We start from the raw sequence: 6,000 nt of genomic DNA on the forward strand, positions 1-6,000 counted from the left end.
GAGAGGCTTCTCCTTGGGCACTGAGTTATGCTCCTTCAGGAGCCTGCCTCTCTCCTCTCATTGCACAGAAGGCTGGGGAGGATGGTCACTTTAGAGCCTAAGCTGGATCCCAGCACTGGCCACTGTTCCCCACAGCCCGGGATGAGGATGGTGAAGCCTCCTGGCAAGGCTGGCTCACTGGGCTGACCTCCCAGCTCTGCCCAGGGAAGCTGCCAGCCTGTGTCCAGCCCAGGCCTGCCTGATGGGGTGCTGAGAGCAGCACGGGGCTGCAGCTCCTGCTTGGGTCAGACCTGAGTTCTCGCTGAGCTCAGCCCAGGAGATGCATTGCTGCTGCAGGTTCTGCTGCCGAGCACTCGTACCACGGTGACGGGCTGGCACCACCACGCTGCTCTGCTTTCACACACCTCGAGACCTGAACAGCAGCAGCTAAGCACAACAACCTGTGGGGAATGATAAGCTAAAGCCATCATTTATTACAATTTCCTCTGCAATGGGCTGTGGCCCTGCCTGGTGCTCCCGCTGTACTTCTGTGTTATCTGCCTTCCCAGACAGAAGAATGAGGCAAATGCAAAATCCCAGCTCGGTTAAGATCTTTTTTGAGCTCACACGTTTAAAATATCTGGAAGAGACAATCTCAAGCTTCAAGGCTTTATGTTAGCACTGAACAGAGGGCTTTGAAGCCTGTTGTTATACCCAGGGTTCAACCAAGAGAGAGCAAATTGGATTAATTGAGGTTATTCAGGAAAGTTCTTAGGTTGTTTATATTATGAGCACCATCCTGTACTGTCCAAATGTACAGCATTAATGGCCCTTAGGGAACAAAAATCAATAGCTAATGAAAATACTGAATTTTCTATGTAAATCGCTTGTACTCATGCTAAGCCTTGGGATTTTGAAAGCATCTTACCCTTCACATCCTGACAGACACATTTGAATTCTGAATAACTTAAATGTTTTATTCACTGTAGTTTCATTATAACTTAATCACTACAGATAAAATTTTTGTTTCAACTGCATGTTATTCAAATTTTATATCAAAGAAAGAAACATGGCAATTTCTTTTCACAATGAAAAATGTCTTATCCCTTGGGGAGCAGTTAAGCAAACCTTCATCAGTATAAGATTGGACTCAAAATGTTAAGCTCTTCCAGTCCTGTTCATTGTCCAGTGATGGAGCTTTTTCCCAGTCTCTTGCTGACTTTTACATAATTAAATCCAAAAGTATTTAAACGTTATTTCTGAAGTCCTGTGAGAAGTGGTTCCCTGGCCTTCTGATACAAGCAAAGAAGTATTTATTTGTACCAGAGGTGAAGCAGAGGGGTGTGGATGCTGAAACCCCAATAGTGTAGTGTGAGCTCTGAATCTGATTCAGCACATGAACTACTAAAGTCACTTTGACCCAGCTTCTCAAAGCCATGGAGCTGCCAGCAAATTCTGCCTGCTCCAGTAATGTGTTTGCTGAACACTCAAACCTGCTCCCAGAGTTAAACCAGCTTTGCCTGCAACATTCTTGTGTAACTGTGTAGCTGCATTTCTATCAGAGATTTTTTTTGACCTAGGAAAATAGGTTGCAAATGAAGGGCAAACAAAGCTGGAGACACAGCACTCAGCTTTTTGTATTGCAAGAATTTTAAATGTTAAGCCAGTTGAAGGCAGCAGATATAGCAACCTGACTTCCAAGAAGTTTGAAATATCTAAGTCCATATAATGCATTGACAGCAAGCCTGTCTGCCATTGTTTTCACTGGTTTCAATACTTTGCATTCTTCACTACTACTAAGCAAAAATTACTCCTGTACAGCAGATGGTTGCAGTTTTATGAAATGTCATGTTTTTCTGTTTAAGAAGAAACATAAGAACTCTGTATATGGCTCCATCTCTAGTACAGCAGTGGTTGCAGTCTTACATTTTCAAAGTTTATAGAAATAAGGATCTTGGAGTTTGATTTTCCAGCTCCTGTACATGTTAGTGTACACATACATAAATATAAATATGCACATACTTATTGTTTTACTGACTGCTCAATAAGGGACAGTAGAGTTTGAGGCATGGAATTTGTTTTAGTCATGTGAAAATTAGACACATAGTCTAAACTGCATATAAATAGTCAGGGCTTCTGTACTCAGTTGAGAGGGACGGTCACCTGCAGGAGATTATCCATCACTTGAAGTTTAATCAGGGGATGATTACTTAAGACTGGATTTGTGTCTTTCTGGTCATTAAAACTGGATGGAGTAAATCCCATCCCAAGTGACTAAGGAAACTGCCTAATGAAGTTGTCTAAATTATTTTAGTTCTTATCACCATTCCTTAAAATATGATGATATGCAGCATTTCAGAGTACATAAAGTATAAGCAGGGACAACACAGAGACAGTGTCCAAATATGCAGGACTTGTACAAGGAATGTTAAAGTCCACCCGGAATTGAATCTGATGAAGGACAGGAAGGGCAACAAGAAAGACTTCTACGTGTAGATGAGCAGTGAAATAAAAACTAGAGAAAACATGGTCCCATTGTTAAATGGGAAAGGGCCTTTTGAGAAAGAATATGCTACTTTTGAGAAAGACTGAGCTACTCAATATTTTGTTTGTCTTGCCTTCAGGAATCCCAAGTTGTTGAGGAAGTCTGGGGCAAAGAAGACTACTCTTGCTAAAGGAGGATCAGGTTAGGGAACATTCAAACAACCTGGGCATACATAAGTCCATAGGAGCAGAGAAAATGTGCCCATGAGTGCTGAGGATGTGATCCAATGTCATTGTGAGGCCACACTCACTCTTTGAAAATTCTTTGAAAACTTGTGGCAATTTGGTGAGATTCCTGAAGGTTGAATTATGCAGGTATACCTTGTGTCTTCATTAATTACAAGAATGAGGATCCAGCCTTGTCTCTGTCCCTGAAAGGTCATAATAAGGTAGCAAATAATTCTGGAAACCATTTCCAAACATAAAAAGAACAAAGACGTGATTGGATTGTCAGATACATGAAATGGGGAGTGATGTCTCACCATCCTTCCTAAAACTAGTTGAAATATGAGGTTCAAAGGGTTATGATCAGTGGCATGAAGTAAAGGCAGAGACCAATCACTAGTGCTGTGCCCCAGGGACCAGTGCTTCTTAATGTCTTCATTAACCACCTGGATCATGGGGCAGAGTGTAAGCTCAGCAAGTCTGCTGGTGATACAAAACTGGGAGGAGGGGTTGGTACATGAAACAGTTTTCTCCCATTCAGATGGATCCCAACAAGCTGGGGCAATGGGCAGAGAAGAACCTCATGAAGTTCAACCAAAGCATGTGCAGTTTTGCACCTTGGGAGTAACAACCCCACATGTCAGTGTAATAATTGCATGTGTGTGTGCTGGAGATATACTTAAGAAGCTCTGCAGAAAAAGAACTGGAGGGCCTGGTGAGCACCACAGTGAATGTGAGCCAGCAGTGTTCCCTTGGGCATTGTGGGTTGCATTAGAAGAGTGTCACAAGCAGGATGAAGGAGGTGATGTTTTCCCCCTGCCCAGCCTTGGTGAGACCCCATCTGCACTGCTGTGTCTGTTTCTGGGCTCCCTGGTACAAGAGAGATATGGAGACACTGGAGGTGAGTTCATTGGAGGTCCTCTAAGATGATTTAGGGACTGCAGTATATTTTATGTGAGGAGAACCTGTAAAAGCTGAGATTATTTAACCATGTGTTTATTTTAATCAATGTGCTTAAATGCCTGTTGAGAAGGGAAAAAAGAAATCAGAGCCAAACTCTTCTCAGTGGTGCTCCATGAAAGGACAAAAAGTAATGGTCACAAACTAAAATACAAGAAATTTAATTTAAACATTAGAAAAAGGCTATTCCATTGGTATTGTACACAGGAACAAATTCTCCAGGATTTGTGGAATCTCCATTCTTGGAGATACTCAAAACTCAACTGGAAATGGTCTTGAATGGCATTTTCCAGCTTACCCTTCTTTCAGCAGGAGAGTTAGACTACACAATCTTCTTAAGTGCCTGCCAGTTTCAGCTGTTCTGTGAGTCTGTGATTGTGGAAAAGTTTAGGAGTTTTCAGAATTGCAGCCAAACGTTTCTTTGTCTCTATTATCATTAACAAAACAGTAAGAGCTCTCTCTTCTGCAGACAGTTTACTTCTGAAAATAGGAGAATGTGAAATCCACAGAAATATTGTAGAAATGCAAAATATGTAATTTTTGCCTTCTTATTATTAGCATGTACTTAATTTGATTTTGTTTAATGACAAAGGAATAAATAGCTCCTCAATGTGTATAGTTAATGCACAAGGAAAACACACAAAAAACTGTTATGGGATAGCAGCTTCACAAAGGAACATCTGTTAAAGGAAATGACCTGCACAAAGTCATTGCAAGTCCATTATTCACTAACTGACTACCTATTGAGAACTAAATGGCACAAATGCATTATACCCACTGGCTTTTCATCTCTAGCAAAGTGGGCTCAAATCCCTAATAAGGCACCAGGAGAAGAGGAGTCTCTTAGGCCTCTGTTCCAAATCCCCTGTTATGCACCATATAAATTAGCACATTAGCAGGCTTGCCCCAAGGGAGAAGAAGGGCTAGGACAGCAGGTGTGTCAGCAGCATAATTGAGATGCAGCAGCAGAGCAGGCTGGTGCTTTTGTACAGTGCCAGGCTGTTTCACACCACCTCTATTGATCTGTAACTTTCATGAGCACTAGGCTGGCTCCTAATTCTAAAAGTCCTGTCTTCTGCTACATCAAGGGAGCCCTTCAAGGGAAAGAAAAAAATCACTGAAATTTATGGTTGAATAGGCTAAGTAATATGGGATCTTCAGGTATGAAAATGTCTGTCAATTAATAATTTGGAGTACACAATGGCTCAGAAAACAGTTAAAGGCCAGTCTGTATTTTTTTCATATCAAAGGCTACTCAGGCTCTTGTGAAGACTGAGCTGTGAGTGAGAGGAGAAAGAGGATCTGTCAGGGATTAGCATGCTATTGTGCAGAGAGGATGGTTTTACTCTGCTGGTGTAGATCTGCCAGTGGGGTGAAAGAGTGCAGTGAGTCTGAGGTAGGGAAAGATTTCTGTGAGCAATATTAATAATGAAAGGAAATGTAATCTTAGCAGTACAGAGTGAAAAAATAAGAGTCTTAATATAACTTTAAATATTCTGAGAATCATTCCCATGTTACACAGATCAACCCATTACAATACTGCGTATTCCTGTATTGTAGGCCATTTGTTATTCCTACCAAACAGCAGTGAGGAACAGCCAGAGGAACTCCTGTGAGCCACACCTGGCAGCTTGCATTTCCCAACCAGCCATGATAATGCAAGATGCCATCAGCACCAGGATAGACATCACTAAATATCTGTTTGATTCAAAGTTCCAGGCTCTCATACCACATATGTATTTACCTGATAAAGCACCAGAGCAGTGTGGTTACTGTCATAAAGCACAGGAGAGTGTTTCCTGGTAGTTGTATGGATTCAGAGTCACATTTCTAAGGCTCAGCTGAAATATTCCTGTTGACAATGCAAGGTTGATGTGTTGAAGTGAAGCAATGATAAGAGCAGCAGAAACGTTTTGTTTGTTCTTACCAGGAGTTATTTGCAAACCTGCCAAACTGGATTAGTCTCCCCACCCCCCCTTCCCATCTTTTGCTTAGCAATTAGAAAACTCTTATTAGTACATAACTCTTTTTCCTTGTTGATGATTAATAGACTGTCTCCCAAAACTCTGGATTAAATTGATGTGTTCACTGCTTTAATCTTGGGGAAGCAAATTATTCTCTCATGACATTCTGATGACTTTGCCAGTATGACATAAAGAATTATATTGGCAGAAGGATGCAGGTGAAGTCCAAAAGTAGAGATCCCAATTAGCTGTTGTGGAATAAATCCCAGCTGCCCTTCAGCCTTTCAAACATGATACATTGGATTCCATACACTCTATCTAGCTTTGGATCTGAAAATGTAAAATGAAAGCAGATATTGCAAATGCATGGATGACTAGAAGTACTGGG

Source organism: Sturnus vulgaris, chromosome 2, assembly GCF_052056855.1.
Source record: "Sturnus vulgaris isolate bStuVul1 chromosome 2, bStuVul1.hap1, whole genome shotgun sequence".
Lineage (NCBI taxonomy): Eukaryota > Metazoa > Chordata > Aves > Passeriformes > Sturnidae > Sturnus > Sturnus vulgaris.